The sequence below is a fragment of the Odocoileus virginianus genome, chromosome 3 (assembly GCF_023699985.2).
Source record: "Odocoileus virginianus isolate 20LAN1187 ecotype Illinois chromosome 3, Ovbor_1.2, whole genome shotgun sequence".
Classification (NCBI taxonomy): Eukaryota; Metazoa; Chordata; class Mammalia; order Artiodactyla; family Cervidae; genus Odocoileus; species Odocoileus virginianus.
In genome coordinates this window covers 99,787,115-99,806,127 of record NC_069676.1, presented here as the reverse complement: position 1 = coordinate 99,806,127, position 19,013 = coordinate 99,787,115, and positions in this window count along the sequence as shown.

Here is a 19,013-nt window from a genome sequence, read left to right as displayed (position 1 = left end):
AACAGCATTACGTGGTCATTACCATCATCGCCATCATCATCAAAAGCATTGAAGTGATCATGACATTGTGCTCAGCGCTATGCAGAATGACATAAATGTTTACAACCTGTACTTGTAAAGTTTACAGTGTAAGGCAGACATTATGTGTCAATGTAACATAGTAATGATTTATAGAGAAAATAAAAAAGTCAAGCATTTTTATTCTGCCTGAATGAGATGGGAGATAGATATTTTTATAAAATAAAAATGAGAGGAGAAAAAACTAAGACTAGGACGCTTAAAGGAAATTATCTATACATATAATCAAGATGGGGTTAAGAGCATCTTACAAAAGTAGAAAAAACTTGGTGAGTTTTTTTACACAACGTTGTGGGCTTAACAAGGACAGTGTATTGTGCAAGGAGTAAACTATCACAGCTACAAAGGTGACTCTGGAGAGGAGAAAACCTAAGTATCTCTGATGCAAACCATGAGGAGTCTGGTCCAGAGAAATCACCATGGTGCCCTAAGGAAGCAGGCAAAGTTATGAAGACAATTTCAGGTTCTGCTTTAGGGAATAATCATAGGTATGTTCCAGGAGCCCAGACTGTATCTACATTGAATTGTGAGCTGCCCAGGAGTTCAGCCAAGACGATGCATAAGTTTTCTCAGATTAGGCCAAAGGGATAAAGTAGATAGACCATCCAAAAGTGAGATCTAAGCTCCTTTGAAAGTGACTGTGAGTGTCTGATTAGAGAGGCCAGTTCCCGATAGATAGCGCTGCAGACATAACAGGGAAGCAGTCAGGATCAGAGACGGGACATGAGCGGTGTGGCAAGAACCACACTTTGTTGGGGAAGCATGTGGGATGCTCAAGTCGCCTGAAGCGCCACACAAAAAGACTCAAAGGAGACGATGTGGCGGGTGAGGCACACACGTGCATTTGAATCTCGTATCCCGGGGATGGTGATCGGAATCTTTCCTCTCTTGTTACAGGAACGTGTACAACCTAGGTGCCGTAAAGAGAGACCGAGATAACTTGATGAACTGCTCACTCACCATTCTAACAGTTTCTTAGGAACTATTGGCAAAACGGAGATTGTTTGCAAAGCTTCGTTTCATATTCTGCTGATAACATAAGCATACTTCAGGAAAAGTGCTGGCAGAAATGCTGTGAAAAGCATGATGATTTTTGTACGGTCCCTCTGGAAAACAAGCGCTTCTGAAAATGATTATAAATAACTAATCAGGCCGATATTCTCTGTCAGTTTTTAGTTTGATACGTGCTGCTATATTAGTCAAGTCACTCAGTAGTTAAATACATGTGTGTGCCTATTTTAAAGAAGGAGTTGTAAGTGTTGATGGTCCCTGTTACCAGTAAATGTGCAATAATTGTGTGTCCTTTTTAAATATGGATGATGAATGGATGTATTTTTTTTAAGGCAAGAAATTGCATTGCCCAAGGAATTGGTCAAGGGCACCATGGTGCTTTGGGGGAGGTGATTAGCCAAACCACTCTTAAAAAAAAAATAGTACCTAAGTAAAAACTGAGCTTGGTGTACAAATGCTGCTTCTAGGCAAGTTCCCTCTTCTCCCTTCCCTTTTCCAAACAGAAAGCAGCTTCTAAGCCCTTTCTACACGATTTCTGGAGCAGCAGAAGACAGGGGACTAAAAGGCCGCGTGTACATCCCAACATAAAGACCCTTCTGACATTTCCCATCAGAGATCACCATACTGCCTTCCTAAGAACCTCAGCACATGCTCAGATTAAAACAAAAATCCATTAATTTTCATTAAAAAAAAAATCACCCATAGTTGCATTCTAAGTGTCCCGTGAATTCTGCCGTCTCACTCCCAGCAATGGCGCTGGTTAGGGTTCACCCTGAAGGAAGGTCAAATAAAAAGAACTTTCAGTTCCTCTTCCTGCTGTCTGCTTTCTGACTCAGTTTAATTCCTAAATGTGGGGGTTTCTGGAATAAAAGAAACCATTTTAGTAACACAACCCCTAACCACAGCACCCCGGGACGAGGATGCCGCGGTGTGCGCGTGGCAGGACCTGACAACTGGGGGAAAAGCACTACTTCCCTGATGCTGTCAGCCAGGGTTAACTCAGAAAAGTCCAAGCTAGTGGGTGGCTCTCTGAGTCAGTACTCTGCTTTGAAATATCCTGGAGTTTTAGTCCTGCTTATTCAAGCAAGAACTTCACGTCACTCAGTAACACATGGACGCCTGTCGATTTTGACAAGAACACAAAGAGAAGGACTCCCCCACCCCCCGGCAAAAAAAAACAAAAAAACCCCCAAAAATCTCTCAAAGAGATTACAGCGGTAAAACAGAACACAATTTTTTGCATGCTGTTTTGTTCGCGAGTGCCAGGGGTTCCCTCGGTCTGCATATATCATCTGAGATGCAGGGAGCCAGAGTCATTTTCTTTCATCACAGCCATGGAACAAGTCACTAACGTAAGAGAAGGAACCTGCTTCTTCCTACACACTTCTTAGAAAGTGCGTTTTATCAGCATCCGAGTATCCTCTCCTTTTTGTGTGTGCAGAGCTTATTCTGTTGGGCCAAACAACGGCAACAACCCCCTGATTTGTGGGGCGCTGGGTGTGGAACACACGACGCCTCTGAAATCTGTGCTCTGCCTCCCCAGATCTGGACACATTTTCTGCCGCAGACAGAACAAGAAGATCTGTGTCTCTTTTTATTCTTTCCTAAAGACGGTGTGCCAGCCAGCAAGCTGACTCCATTTATTTCTCCTGTGGGGAGTCAGCGTGTTCCTTCTCCTGGAAGATGCAGGTACTTAAAATAGGAATAGGCTTGGTGGTGTATTGAGAGTATTTCATCCCAAGATCTTACAGGCATGAAGAATAAAACATAAACTAATGGCTCTTTCCAACAAGCTTGGAGAGAATTAACTGGAAAGGAGGACAGTCATCCTTCTTCCCTGGAGACGGGAGGAGAAAGCGCCTTAAGGCGGGTCGCCCAGGGAAAGAACTGGAGTCAAGCTGATCCGAAATTTGGACAGAGGCCTCTAGTCTGTTACTCTTCATTCCTAGGAACGTGATTAAGAGCTCCGGCTGAAGGAAAACAAATGACATGCTTATCCCGTCTTGGAGAAGTTTCGAGCGCAGTGCTGTTGAGAGAGGGGCTCTAGGCACCTTCCCCAAACCCTCTTGTCCTTGAGTCAGCTGTTTTATTACAGACACAGACTTTACAAACAACACATTAACTCCGCGAGTTCTCAAGATAGCCCCAGTTTCTGTGCGCAGCCAAACCGATGTAAAAATTAGGAAGGATTTAAGAGAGGAATAACATGCATTGTCTCTTCTTTCATTAAATTTCCCCTGCCCTGTAGACGCATGCTCACGCCTGTACACTTTTTTTTCCTCTAATTTTATGTATCCACAGCACTTTTTTTCTTGACATCATCTACTCTCAGCAGTATAAGGACATGGAGGGTCACTTGAGATATATTTAAACTTCCGTCTGATAACATCTGAGGCCATAGGGCAAACACATAGTGGTTAAAAGAAATCCTGCTAGGGGACGGCTGGCCAGGCCCCAGGGTGTTCACAGATCTGACCGCAGCAGTGTAGACAACTCCCCCCACGAGCCCAGCTATACCTGGCAAAGGACCCGCGCGGGCGGGCAGACTCACTCAGCACTGTGGATCCCCTGTGTCTTTTTCTCAACTCAGCTGACTTTCCCCCCCACAGAGTTTCACAAGTTCTGGAGCCATCCTGACGTCCGTGTTCAGGCCCACAACCTCCTTGATCGGCCTAGCTTGCTATTAATGAGGATGTGGACCGTGAGGACTAGAGGATTTGGGTCTGGACTCCAAAGGCTTAGCTAGCCAGGGCACGGGGATCCGCGGAGATGCCAGAAATTCACATTGGGCTGGGACGTCCTTAAAGGCTTTCTGCAGGTTCACCTTACCTTGGACTTCACCGGGGCAGATTAGCAACCCTCAGCTTGCTCCTACTTCACAGCTGAAGTTACCCTGAATCAGAGTGCCCTGCATTCTGTTCGGGTCCTGCCCTTCCCCGGTCCCTGTCAGTATTCAACAGAGCAAGTTAATCTCCCTGGTAAGTGACAGCTCTGCCCCTTGTAACTGGCACGGAATCAATTTTTTAACTTGATTTGAGAAGTGAGAAGAATTCGGTACCAGCTTGTGGCTTCATTAGCAAGCTGAATCAGTTTCAGCTGGAATCTGTTTGGCTGTCCTCATCTCTTAGTTCTGCTTTTTTTTCTTTCTTCCTTTTATCATCTATCTTGTGCACAGATTTATCAGCTACTCTGTCTACTGAGGACACCAGTCTCCTTTGCTAAGTTGTTCATAACAGCCATGCGCATCCCATTGCTCTGGCCCATACTTCAACAGCTCCATCGAGAGAAGGAGGGGAAAGTGGTATATTTCCACAGAAACTGCCCCCAACTCTCCAGAATGCCCTGGGGAAGCACAAGAGACAGCAGAAAAGAAGTCAGCAGGAAGCGAAGTTACCGTGTGCAGCGGGGGGCGGCCTTTCAGGAGCAGCCCCCTTCCTGCACCGCCCCCCAGCCCCCAAGTACCAGGAAACGTTTCTCATTCAAGCAATATGGAGTGATTCGAGAACCTACCTCAAAGGAACAGACACTCATTGTTTTGCTGGGTGATTTGCAAAAGGGAAGATTGATTTTCCACTCACCACAATAATTTCCTCTGCTTCTAAGCCCCTTCTCTGCCCCGATCAAGTTGATGGATATATAGGCAGGAGCAACTGGATGATAATTACGTGATGGGAGGCCACGCCCAGACAGGAAGAAGCCTTTGTCCAGCAAAATCCTGGTCCTGGATGTCTGCGCTGCCCGATGTGGTCCCGGAATCTGGGTGCCGATGTCATTTGGAGACCCTCCCATGGTGAAATCTGCAGGAGGGGCTGGAGCACAGTGCGCCTTCCGTCCTGGCAAGGGGGCCTCCCGGGCCGGCTGCGACCCCAGCATCTCTCCACGGCCGTGCAGAGCACGCCGCGCGGTGGGCGCTCACATGAGGAGCTCACGTTTCCCTCTAAAGAAATAGGCCCAGCTTTCCTTAGGACCAGAATACACACTGATACTCCTCAGAACAATTGGCTCCTGTGGAAGCTGGTGGGGTTTATTCTGGTCTCCCATGAAACGTGACTCCAGGGAACCAGCGAGCACAGCTGGAATCCCAGCAGGTTTCTCATCTTAAAATGAGATTTAGCCTTCTTAAGGACTGCATGTTTATGTCTCTCCAAAAGCCATGCGTTGACACCCTAGCCCCCAAGGAGATGGTGTTGGGACATAGGTCCTCTGTTGGGGCAGGGGAGTCGGTGACTAGGTCATGAGGGTGGAGTCCTCATGATGAGATTAGTGTCTTTATAAGAAGAAACTTTGTAAGAAGAAGATTGCAGGTGGGAAGAGAAGGGGACGACAGAGGATGAGATGGTTGGATGGCATCACCGACTCCATGGACATAGGTTTGGGTGGACTCTGGGAGTTGGTGATGGACAGGGAGGCCTGGCGTGCTGCAGTTCATGGGGTCGCAAAGAGTTGGACACGACTGAGCGACTGAACTGACTGACCTGAAGAAGAGACAGAAGAGAGCTGGCTTCTCTCCACTCTCCACCAGGGAAGCCACAGCAAGGCAGCGTCTGCACAGCAGAAGGCCCTCACCAGGACGCGGCCGAGCGGCACCTCCATCTCCGATCTCTCAGCCTCCAGCTGCGAGAAGTAGGTGTCTGTTGTTTAAGTGACCCAGCCCGTAGCACTTGTCTTGTCACAGCGGCCCACCTGGATTGAGACAGACGTCACATCCCGGAGTGCTATAAGATGGAGGGCTCTGCCACACTGGCTTCATTTTTATAGACGAAGAAAAAACCTCTACTGGGAAGGACAGAGGGAAAGTAAGATAACCCTTCCCTTAGAATGCAGACTTCCCCGCTGCGGGCAAATAGGTGATACTGAGCCACAGGCAGACTGCAGCTTGCTTCACTGCACCTAAAGCGAGCCCCGGGAAAGAAGGCAAAGATTCCCTTAATCACCTAGCTGCACTTCATGGAACACCTACTGTGCATCAGGACCTGTGCTAAGCACTGTGGGTGTTTTTAAGAGGCGTCCGAGGGGCTTCGCCCAGGAGCTGGTCTTGTCCACAGTCTCTCCTACGGGAAAGAAAGGAGGCGGTCCTGACGCCTTTGAGTCCACGGTCCCAACTGATTGGACCGGGAGGGGGCTCCTCCATCAGAGGCAGCCGGTTCGAACACTGGTCGGGTGTCCTGTATGGTCCTGGCAAGGAAAAACATCTCTGTCCTTACTTGCTACTTAGTAATTATCCAGGACAATTAGCAGCGCCCTCGTGAGAGGGAATATAAATAGAATGAGTCAGGATAGAAGGGGATAAACAAAAAAGGGAGTAGGTCTACAGAAAACATTTTGGCCACATTTCTTCCAGCAAAGCCCTAGCCTTTACCTTGCTCAGTTCTGTAGGACTGCTTCCTTCAACCCAGAACCACTTCTGAGCCCCAGTCCCTGTAATGCCTGGTCATTAACTGGCTTCTATTCTGAAATTTCCATGAGATTCTGACTCTATTATCGGCATAGGCATCCTTAAAATAAGCCCTCATTATTTGAGCTAGCCTGAGTGAATCACAGTTCCTTGCAAGCAAAACAGTCTGTTAAACAAATATGATAGAATAAGAGGGCTATGAAGAAAGTGCAGAGGGAGCACAGAGGGAGTAATTAACACTGCTAGAATTTTCAAAACCCGATTTTGAATATCAATGTTAGAGCACGGAGGAAATTGGCTGTATTTCAAAGGTCACCCTATATAAACTGACACAACAAATTATATAAAGTGACACACGATTTTCTTGAAGACTCAGACTTTTTTTTTTGATGGGGCAGAATAGAAAAAAAAAATAGTGAAAAGAGCCTCTTCTGTCTGCTGATAACCTGTATCAGTTGGCACAGGGAGGAGTGACAAGAATCCAAGAGTCAGTCTCTAATCAGAGAGTGTTTGAGATGGAGATGGAAGCCCGGCACCGCCACATGTGAGCTCAGCGATCAGCAGCAGGAGAAAGGAGCCACTCTGAGCCCACAGACGCAGGCCAAGGAGAACCTTCTCTAGCTGGCCCTCTGTCTGGGATCTGGGAGCACTCTCCTGTGAACACGTGGTATCTCCTTCCCAAACGAAATGCACAGGAGCCGCCAGACTCAGTCTTGGGTCGGTGATCCTAGTGTCTGCTGGACACAAGCTCCTCGGGGAACAGAGAAATTCTGAGCAGTCTCGACGGTGAACAGTATTTTCCAGCACCCGTGAGCGCTGAGGCAGGGCCGGAATCTCATCATCAAACATAAATGCTGTCAGAGTGGCTTGGAGGACGCTTCCGCTGGTGCAGGCAGGGGCCACGAAACATACTGGTATAAATATTTTCTGCCTACAAGCTCATACCACTTAAAAATTCCTTTTCAGTGGGCAAAAAGTATCCTTAAGCTGAAAGGGCAGGAGAGAAACCATCGAGGCATGACTCTGTGGTACAAAAGATGCCCCCACTGGTTTAAGTCTGTAGCTCCGCATGGCAGGGCTGGCGGTGGGAAGCACATTATTCCAGTTCTACTTGGCTGCTGCCAAATTGTGCCGGGGTCTCTTCGACCCCTGTGGAAAGCTTTCAATGCTGATGGAGAGTGTGCAGTTTAAGATAAACTGGATTAGAAGAGAGAGATGGATATAATTCTTTCTCAGATGCTAGAAATGGGATGGCTGTCTATTGTAATAAGACCAAGAGAGGAACCACGCTTATCTCAAAGCCAACCTGACGTCAGTAATTATGTAGAACATGAGAAGAGAGGTCCCTGTTAACCAGAGCAGGGGGCTTTATCTGGCCTTTGTAGGCTCCTGGATAAATTCATCAGCATTGCAGCCTTGTGAGCCCCTCTTGTAATTCAGTGTTTACTCTTATCTTCTGCTCGACACAAAAGCACAATCATGACAAAGCCGAGGAATGCGTGGCTCTTCACTGCAAGGCCCAGGTCTCCCCTGCTCATCTCTTTTAATTATTATTTACGCTCCACCTTTGTTTTCAGGTGAAAATCAAATAACAGAGAGGAGGAAAGCCACCCTGCATTTCCTGAGCTCTGGTCTCATTAGCCAGATTTCCTTAAAACTCTTGGTGCTTCAGAGAAGTTTTGCCAAGTGGTTAAATGAAATGCACACAATTGTAAAGTGTGATGAATATTTATGATGGTTTAATGATGGGGATTTTTTTTTTTTGCATCCATGAATAATAAAGATTCTAACAAGAACAGATAACGAGATGGGGACAAAACAGTGAAGTAGTTAATACAAGAACTGCTCTTGGAGGGACCCCACTGAGAGCAGCAGGAGCGGAGGGCCCCTCCTCCTCTCTTACCAGAGCCTGTGCAAAGCGGGGGCACTTGGAGGGGGGAAGTGGTTAGCCCATGTCCCCCACTCTTTTAATAGATACCTTCAGCAAAAAAGACGTTTTATCCCTTCTTTGTGCCTAAGCTCGCGGCCTCCTCTGGAGGTAACGGAAGCCCAGAGTTGCAGATACTGTCGTTTTCAAGTGGCCTTCCACTTCTAACAGCGTGCATTGCAGGCTTTGGTCACCACAGAGTTTGCTGGTTGGCCTCTTCTGAGCCAGTTATGAGTTAAAAAGCACTTGGTGAAGGCTAAAGTTGTAAGGCCCCCACTCTGGAAGCTGTGGACTCTCTCACAGGCCACAGACATCAATTTGGGAAGGGTCTTCAGGAGGTGAAGCTTTCCGTTCTTACCCCCACCAGTCGTTCGGGTGTGAGAGGCAAAGAGCTCCCTTTGTGACCCTACCACGCTCCGACATGCTCTCTGCCCTAGCTCCTGGTCTCTTGGCCTGACCTGGTGGTGATGCAAAGGACAGCCTCTGACATAATGGGGAATTAGGTCAAGGAGCTCTGGGCTAGCTGCCACCTCTGGCGTAGGTGATTAACTCACATGAAGCAAACATTCCCCATGCCCCAAAGTCATTCATGCAGGAAATATTTATTGAGCACTTACTTATTGCCACGGAAGGTTCTAAGGATGTGTGAGACATCAAGGAAGAAAGAAGAGCAGCAATGGCCTTGTTTCAAGAATCTTACAAACTGGAGGATGGAAAAGAATATAAAAAAATAAGCAAACCAAGTAAATGGTGCATCCTTGACAAAGAGACCCAGGCAACAAGGAAACAGGACTTCCATTTTATCTTGGTAATAGTCTTGCTTTTATCACTAATATAAAAATTATAGGAAAAAAATTGTATGAAAATCAAACAATACTTTTCAAGCCCTTAAGAAGCTTGTTTCTTTAGTACCTTTAATACCTTTAATGCTTTCCTTAAATGACTATGTCCTGCTTTATCTCCTATGGGAATCTGAATTTCCATATATTGAGTTTGGGATACACAGACGTAAGGGTCCACTCTTCATAAACTACCCTTGGGATTGGAAAACAAATACCAAACAATAATGCTGCCTAACATTTGGTTAACCCTTGTGTTGGGAACTTCCTTGTGTTAGACTTCCCTGGTGGCTTAGATGGTAAAGCCTCTGCCTGCAATGTGGGAAACCCTGGTTCAATCCCTGGGTCAGGAAGATCTCCTGGAGAAGGAAATGGCAACCCACTCCATTGCTCTTGCCTGGAAAATCCCATGGACAGAGGAGCCTAGTAGGCTACAGTCCATGGAGTCGCAAAGAGTTGGACACGACTGAGTGACTTTACTTTACTTTGTGTTGGGAAATGCACAACCATGCTCGTAAATCTATTGATACGAATTTATGGGAAAACAACTCTCATCTGGAAACGCATTTAAAGAGCAAATGAGGTACAGAGAAAGAATGTCTGATAGGCCCCCATGATTCCTTCACTCCTTCTCCATCACCGTATTCCTCATCAGTATCACATACTGTCCGACGTCCCTGCCTGCCAATTTTATTAAAGCCTGCTGTGCGGGAATTTCCTCTCTCTGCTTTACTAGCTACCAATAAAACCCCATCAACGTGATTTTTCACTCATTCTTCTCTTCCTGTATCCTGCATCTCAGTGAAATTTCATCTCCCTGTCTCACCGTTAAGTATTTCTCACCTGAAATCACACTCACTCATCATCTCAAATAAAATGCAGAAAGAAGAAATCACAAAAGGAGAAATTACAGACCAAAGCCCTTCCCTCTCCAATTACTCAGACATTAAGCAAAAGCTACATGGGAATTGCTCAGCCAACCAAGACCGACCACCAGCATCTGCGGAATAGAAGAGCAGTCTCCGCACCCAGCACACCACGCCCCACAGCCCTTCTCCCTTAGTGGAGCACATCCACATGTCTAGGTGCAAAAACCCGAGGAGCTGATGACAGGTGTTTCATACGGCAAAAAGTAAACGGAAACTGGATTTGCACAGGATAGACCCCGATGGCCTCTCCAGGGAATTAGAAACAGCCTCGGACCAGGGAAAGCTGAAAGGGAAGGAGGAAGAAGAAAGGATGAGGGAGAAAGCCTAATAGAAACGACACTAAGTATCCCTAACAGAAAAGAGACTAAGTATTAGGCTAATATTCCTGTTACTGGCCTAATAGAAAAGAGACTAAGAAAAGTCTCTGCCCTTGTCACCTGACTGGCAGGAAAAAACTCAAAGGTCTCTTAGAAGAAATAAGCAGGCATTTAAAATTTTTATTTTATCATAGAAAACAAAAGTCTTAATCACTCCAAAGGCTGAAATCTGTGTAGATACATTAGAATTCCAATGGACCTAGTTCCATGGCCCAGGAGCCCAATGATTCCTTTCTACACCATGTGCAATAACAGCTGACAGCTCAAAAAAAAAAAACCAAAAAACGATTATAACATCGCAATAATGTTAAGACAGAGAGCAGGACTTCAGGTCTGATTTTTGCTTCTGATTAGTGCATGATGGTCACATTTGGTCAATGGGAAATCTAGTGTAACACCTAGTTGCACATGAGTCCTGCTATCAAGGATTTGATGTCTTAAACCATGGATAAAACATCTGTGACAGAGACTGTAGAAAAATGGCCATTTAAAATAGTTCATGTGGCATCGGGGGTCAGAAGGCCAGTGAAAGGAACTTTCTGCTTTTTTGCTCCATTTATGTATTTACAAGGGATGAGTGGGAAGGGATATGTGGGATGAGACCAAAAAAAAAAAAAAAAAAAGAATTGAAAACCTAAGGCAATAATGATCTGTACCAGTGCTAGTTTGTGTCAACTAATTCCATTTAACAGGCATTTAATTAATTAAGGTAATTAATCCTTAAAGGTTGCTTTTCATGGCATTGAATATTGGTCATGAAGAAAACACGTATGGTCCAGAAACCTATGTGGAAAAAACTTACAGTTTTAAAATGAAAGTTGATCAATCAAATAAAACAGTACTAAGTGGCACCATAATGACTGACTGATTTCAATCTAATTGTGGTTCCCTTGATTCCAAGCATATACTTTAACATCTCAAAAGATGTGCCAAGTCTCAAATAAAGGTACACTGGGGGGACTGGTTCAAGATGGCCGAGTAGAAGGACGTGCACTCATCTTCTGTAAGAACACCAAAATCACAACTAGCTGTTGAACAACCATCATCAGGAGGATGCTGGAACCCACCAAAAAGAAAAAGACACCCCACGTCCAGAGACAAAGAAGCTGCAATGAAACAGCAGGAGGGGGGCGATCACTATAAAATCTAATCCTGTACCCATTGGGTGGGCAACCCACAAACTGGAGAACAATACTACTAAAGAAGTTCTCTCACTGTTCTGAAAGTTCTGAGACCCATGTCAGGCTTCCCAGCCTAGGGACCTGGCAAAGGACCTAAGAATCCCCAGGGAATGTGACTTTGCAGGCCAGCAGGATTTGATTACAAGACTTCCACAGGATTGAGGGAAGCAGTCTTGGAGGGCACAAGCAAAATACTGTGTGCACCAGGACCCAAGAGAAAGGAGCAGGGACCCCACAGGAGACTGGCTCAGACCTGCCTGCTGGCACTGGAGGGTCTCCTGTGGAGTGTGGGTCAGCAGTGGCTCTCTACACGGGGACAGGGGCACCGGCGGCAGCAGTCCTGGGATGTGACCCTTGACTTGAGCCCTCTTGGAGGTTGCCATTAACCCTACCATAGAGCCTGTAGACTCCAGGACTGGGTCACCAAGCAACTAACAGGGAGGGAGCGCAACGCCACCCATCCACAGACAGTCAGATCAAAGTTTGCCTGAGCACGCCGGGTTAGAGCAAGACCATTTTCCCCACTGCCAGTCCCTTCCATGAAAGCCTCTTAGACTCATCCACCAGAGGGCAGACAGAATGAGCAAGAAAAACTACAAACTCACAGCTGCCAGGATGAAAACCGCATCACAGAAAGTTAATCAAGATGAAAAGGCAGAGAATTATGTCTGAGATGAAGGGACAAGATAAAACCCCAGAAAAACAACTAAGTGAAGTAGAGCTAGGCAACCTTCCAGAAAAAGAATTCAGAATAATGATAGTGAAGATGATCCAAGATCTAGGAAAAAGAATGGAGAAAATGGAAGAAATGCTTACCAAAGACCCAGAAGAACTACAAGAACAAACATAGATAAACAATGCACTATAAGGAATAATTAGTAGAATAACTGAGGCAGAAGAACAGATAAGTGACTTAAGACAGAATGGTAGAAATCACTGCTGCAAAACAGAATATAGAAAAGAGTCGGAAAAAAAAATGAAGACAGCCTAAGAGACATATTAGACAACATTAAATGTACCAACAGTCATATTATCGGGGTCCTTAGAAGGAGAAGAGAGAGAGAAAGGATCTGAGAAAATATTTGAAGAGATAATAGCTGAAAACTTGCCCAAGATGGAAAAGGAAATAGTCAACCAAGTCCAGGAAGTGCAGAGAGTCCCAGGCAGGATAAACCCTCGGAGAAACACACCAAGACACATAGTAATCCAACTGACAAAAATTAAAGACAAAGGTAAAATATTGAAAACAACAAGGGAAAAATGACAAACAGCACACAAGGGAATTCTCATCAGGTTATCAGCAGGTTTTTCAACAGAAACTCTGCAAGCTAGAAGGGAATGGCACAATATATTTTAAGTGATGAAAGGGAAAAACCTTCAATCAAGAATACTCTACCCAGCAAGACACTCAGATTTGATGGCAAAATCAAAAGTTTTACAGAAAGGCAAAAGTTAAGAGAATTCAGCACCACCAAACAAGGTTTACAACAAATGCTAAATGAACTTCTCTAGGCAGGAAACACAAGAGAAGGAAAAGACCGACACAAAATAAACCCAAAGCAATTAAGACAATGGTAGGGATCCCCGGGCGGCTCAGACAGTAAAGAATCTGTCTGCAGAACACCTGGGTTTGATCCCTGGATCAGGAAGATCCCCTGGAGAAGGGAATGGGTAACTACTCCAATATTCTTGCCTGGACAATTCCATGGACAGGGGAGCCAAGTGGGCTACCATCCATGGTGTCACAAAGAGTTAGACATGACTGAGCAACAGTTAAGAAAATGGTGATAGGATCATGCATATTGATAATTACCTTAAATGTAAATGAATTAAAAGTACCAAATGGCTGGGTGGATGAAAACATGAATGCATTTCCATTAACCACATCCTTCTACTTAACCTCCCAAATTGTATATAATTATTTTATATTGTTAAGTTAATCATGTCTCCATTATGGTTTGCAATTGTAATTATCTTTTATTTTTTGTCTGGCTATTGATTGTGGAAACTGATAACCATCTTTTATTACTGTGATTATGTAACAATTATTCATTTTAATACCATTGTATCATGATTAGTCAACAGAAAGCAAAATGATTCTACATTACTGAAGCCTCCATTTAATAGAAAAAATGTAATTACTTTTTAAAATCCAGATGCACATTAGAATTATCTTAGAATTTTTGTAAAATACAAATGTTCAGGTGTTACTTCTTCTCAAAAGTTCCAGGTGTGATTTTAAAGAGTCATGTTTAAAAGCAACTGGACTATATAATGATCTTTTACTTTTACCCAGTTTGTTTCATTTTTTCTATTTCATATTCAGTGCTCTCATTTCAGTTTGTTTTCCATTTTTTCGTCTTTTTTTTTATTGTTGGTCTCTCTCAAGGTTTTATCAAGTGCAACTGAAAAGCTTTTGTTGTGTGTGTGTGTGTATGTATGTGTATATATATATATATATATAATATGTATAATAGAATATATATATTCTAGAAAACTTATGAATTTTTGCCTAGCTAAAAAATTTATGACATTTTGGTTCCACTTGTTTGACTAAGTATAAATAGAATGCTAGATTTCTAATTTATATTCACTAAAAACTTTAATAAAGTTTCATTTATTCTGGCATCTATTATTACTGTTAAAAGTCTAGAAGGATTATTTTAGTGATTTTTAAAAAAATCTGATTGAGGCTTGAATCCAATTCTAAAAATATAAAGAAATACTATGCTGTTTAAAAAAAACAGGAAATTAATATGTGATATGTGATACAGTATTATTAACTAAAGTACAGATTTTGTTCAAATTTCACAAAATTTTATGCTAGTGTCCATTATTTGTTTTCAAAACTTATTCCACAGTGTATTTTGTTGCACTCAGCAGCTTCAGCTGCATATAACATATTCTGATAAATTCCTTTTTCATTTTTACTCTGTTACAAATATTTTCTAATTATCTTTATTATGGCTTCTTAGATACACCCATCATTTAAAAGTAGACATTTAATTTCTAAATTCATGGGGTTTTTAAAAAATACTAATTGATACTAATTTGATACTAATTTCTCATTTTGGTATTAATTTCTCATTTAAATGTCTTATATTCAATCACTGTTTTTTTTTGTCTTTTAACTTTATTGAAACTTACAATGGCTAAGTCAAAGATCTCTTTTGGTAAAAGTCACACTGCACTTGAAAATACATGGGCTATAGTCCATGGGGTCACAGAGTTGGACATGACTAAGTGATAACACGCACTCACATATCTCCTTCTACTTTTCTGTCTATTCATTCTATTAATTTTTGAAAGTTTGTTATTGAAACTCCAGATAAAAATCTTAATTTACTTAAAGTGTAATATATAGGAGAACTATATGTAACTTTGTTCTGTATTTTCCAAGTCACCTGTAAACATGTTATCATTCTTTCATAGTTTAAAAAAGAAAAACATAAAAGTACATGATGGAATCTACAGAAACCACATGAGACAGGTTTAAAGTGACAAACAAGACCAGTGACAGACTTAGTTGTATCTAAACTTGCTGTCTTACTAAAGATGAGTGAGTAGGATTCTTTAGTAGACCAAAATTTTCTGTCACTGAAGTGTTCTGAAGTGTATACCGTGATGTTTAAAAGAAACACTTGTTAAAGCAAGTTTTCATCTTCTGGGATATACTTTTTAAAACTTCCATTCTCTGTAGTTACGACTGCATGTGCCAGGCCTCTAGAAGTTAGTGTGTTAAGCTGAACCAACTCGATTGGAGTCGCTGTCCATACATAGGGCTTGTTTTCCAAAGAAAAATATTGTTTAGAGTAGCAAACTTTTAAGCCTGCTCAGGCATGTTGTAAAGCCGCTGGAAAAGTAACTTGGAGCAAGTTTTGTGAATGGAAATGTAGTGCTCAAGTCACATTCTGCTTTAAAAAGTTGTAACAAATACAGATGACCTTAAAAAAAAAAAAAAAGATGAGTGAGATGCTGACTCTGTTAGCTTCTTGCTACAATTTAATAGGTCACTAGTTTTGGAATCAGAGAAACATGAGTTTGAATATTGTCTAGGCCATTTACTTACAGGAAAAAAATCCCCGTCTTCACCCATAAATGACTCATAAGGACACCTCCCTTAGATGCAGTTATTAAAAGGGTTATATAAGACATTATATGTCAAAGAACAACCATAGTGATTGGCTCATGCTAAGTGTTTAATAATAACTGTCACCAACAAGAACATTTAAAATAGTATCTAGGAAATATGTGAACATAGTAAATACCTCCTCCTGCTGTGCTTTTAGTACGTATCTTCTCCTGTTTTCTGTTCCCTTTCTTTCTCCTTAACCTGAGATGCAACTGTGTAGCTTTCCCAATTTCTGCCCTAATCTCTATTGCTTGTCATAGTCCCTAAGAATGGAGGAAATGATGAAAATGTTCTTGTCTGACAGAGTTAGGAAGGTTCTACAGATGGTACACCTGAGATGACAGCTTTATAAAAAGAAACCCATCAGGATATATCCTGCCAAATGAGAATCCCTTGCTTGTGAACAGTCCTCTGGAGTCCATACACGTACTCCCAATGTTGTTACCTTTGTTTAAAAAATTTTCTCAACATTTCCATTCTGTAAATGTTTTTAAAATATTTCAGTGTTCTCAGTGGTGATACATTGATGTGCTTTGAAAGTACATTTAATTTTGAGAAATAGCCAAAAGTTCTTGAAAGCAAAACTGGTAAGTACAGAAGGCGATCTATCTGTGTAGTACTGTTTTTAAGCAAAATGAGATTTAACTCGTAAATCATTGATGCAATGTTCTTGCATGGATTTTAAGTATTTCTGAGGGAAAAGACCAAAGATATCTTGAATAAAGTCAGTATTTCTGGAATCAGTATGTGTTTCTGAAGTTATTCCTTTGAAGGACAACTAATTTTGCTACATAACTCCCCTTGTGTTTGCTTAAAATACATAGTCACAGTTAGTCATCACTATATAGATTCAGAAATGGCGATATTTCTCACATCTGTAATATATCATGTAATTAAAAATGTGCAAAAATTTTAGCAATTTTAAAAATTTACTATGGAGTGGATCAGATTTCTTATTTTTCAGTTCAAGATGTGTATTTTATATGCTATGTGAAAGTACCTGTGGCCTAATGGAAAAATCTTGGTCTAGACTAGTCAATAATACTTGTAAGGCAAGTGAAGTTTGGTTGATAACATTCAAGACAGCAAACTTCTGTTCTTGGGCATCTTATTTACTAGTATTTTTTGGTAGTAAAATAAAAATTTCCTATAACCATGGTCATCCCAGTGTGTATAGGATAGTATACTTTATGAATCATGAAAAAAAAAATGTCTAAGGTTCTAGATCAAGATGGCAAACCAGACACATGGATACACTGGATCTGCAGTTACATACAGAACAATTTCCTTCAAAAAAAAAAAAAATTCCAAAACTAGCTGAGTGACATCAATACACCAGGTAAATGAGACAAAACCCACAATGAAGTGGGCGGGAGAGACTGAGACGATCTTGCCATAAACCCCACTCCCAGCTAAGTGATCCCACATCATGAGGGAATTCAAAACCCCGAGCTTCTCTCTGAGCAGCACAGGCTTTGAAGCTCACGTCAAGCACACCAACTTTTAAAACCTATACCTGAAAGACAATCCTCCAAGACACCTAGCTTTGAAAGCCAGAGGAGCTTGTGTCCACGAAACCCGCAATGCTAGCACAAACTGAGAAGCAGGTATTAACGAGTTCACATGTGGACTCCCCCCCACCCAGGACCTACCTAAAAGGCACCCAGGTGTTCTGTGAAGGGGGCTTATTTGCTTATCTTAAAGTATAGCACTGAGGGGCGGGCATCTAACTTAACACCCATCTGGGGGCCTCCTGCTCTGTTCTCTGAAGACAGAGGCCGTCTTTGCATTCTCTCTCAGCTCATTCCAGCTTATCAGTGCCCCTGAGAAAGCAGCTTGCACCTTCATCGGTTTTTGCTTCTGCTGTCCAGAGGACACCTCTAGATTGCCTGGCCCTGGCGGGCCGGCGAGGCTTACCCTTGTGAGTCCCATAGAGTTGTAACAGACAGAATTCTTACCAGCTCATCCCCTAGAGCATTGCAGGGAAGCAACAGACTGTGTCACCCCATCTTTTAGTGAAAGAAGCCTACTAGTCTTCCTTCACAGTGGAAGCCTGAGGGGCACACGTCTAATTAAACACACCTCCAAGGGCTGACTGCAGTTTTCTCCAGAGCTCTTGGAGGGTGAGCATTATCTTCATGCTATCCTTCTGTTACTCTCTTGAGCATCAGTTACTCCCAGAGAGAATCCTGTACCTGTATCTTGGGCCCCAGGTTTTGAGTGTGGTGTCTATTTTTTTTTTTTTTTTTTTGTTACCGTGGAAGGGTGTCTTGATCACCTGACTGAGGTGGTCAGTGGAGCTTGTGTTCATAAGTTCAATGGGAGAGTGGCGAAGAAATAAACAAGTCTCATCTGGTAATCACCCCACGGCTAAGCACAGAAGGAGCAAGTAGAAAAACTCATCTCCCTAATTCCCCTGTAAGAGGTACATTTACAGGCTTTAAAAGTGACTGCCTATGAGTCTGGTTTCCAATCAATCTGGGTCTAGGTGTTGACTGAGATCCTTTCCTGTGGGACAATGACGGATCTCAGCAAACTCCTAACCACAGGGAGTCACTAAAATAACCTGGCTGGAAAGTCATAAAGGTTTGAGAGACAATCAAGAGACAGGGTAGGTTCTTCAGGACGGGGAGAACTGGTTCTTGTACGTAATGCACAGACACACAACTGAGACACACGTAAAATTAAGAAAAAGATGAATATGTTCCAAAAAAGAACAAGTAAAAGGTGTTAGTGAAAGGGACACACATGATTTACCTGATAAAATTTCAAACTAATACTCATAAAGACGCTTACTGTGCTCAGAAGACTAGATGCGCAAAGAAAATTTCACCAAAGCCATACAAAATGTAAGAAAGTGCCCAGATAGAAGTCCCTGAGCTGAGGGACGCAATACCTGAGCTGAAAAGCCCCACAGAGGGGTTCCACAGCAGACAAGGTGAAGCAGAGAAAGGGGAAAGTGAACTCAAAGACACAGTGGTGAAACTCAGTCAGAGCTTCGAAAAGAAAACAAAGTAAATAAGACTGAAGATAGGCTATGGGAATGATAGACAGCAAGCAACCCACATTGACATTTAAGAGTGGAGAAAGAGACCAGAGAGCGAGAAAGGACGGGGAAGGCTAAGTGAAGAAACTAGAGCTAAA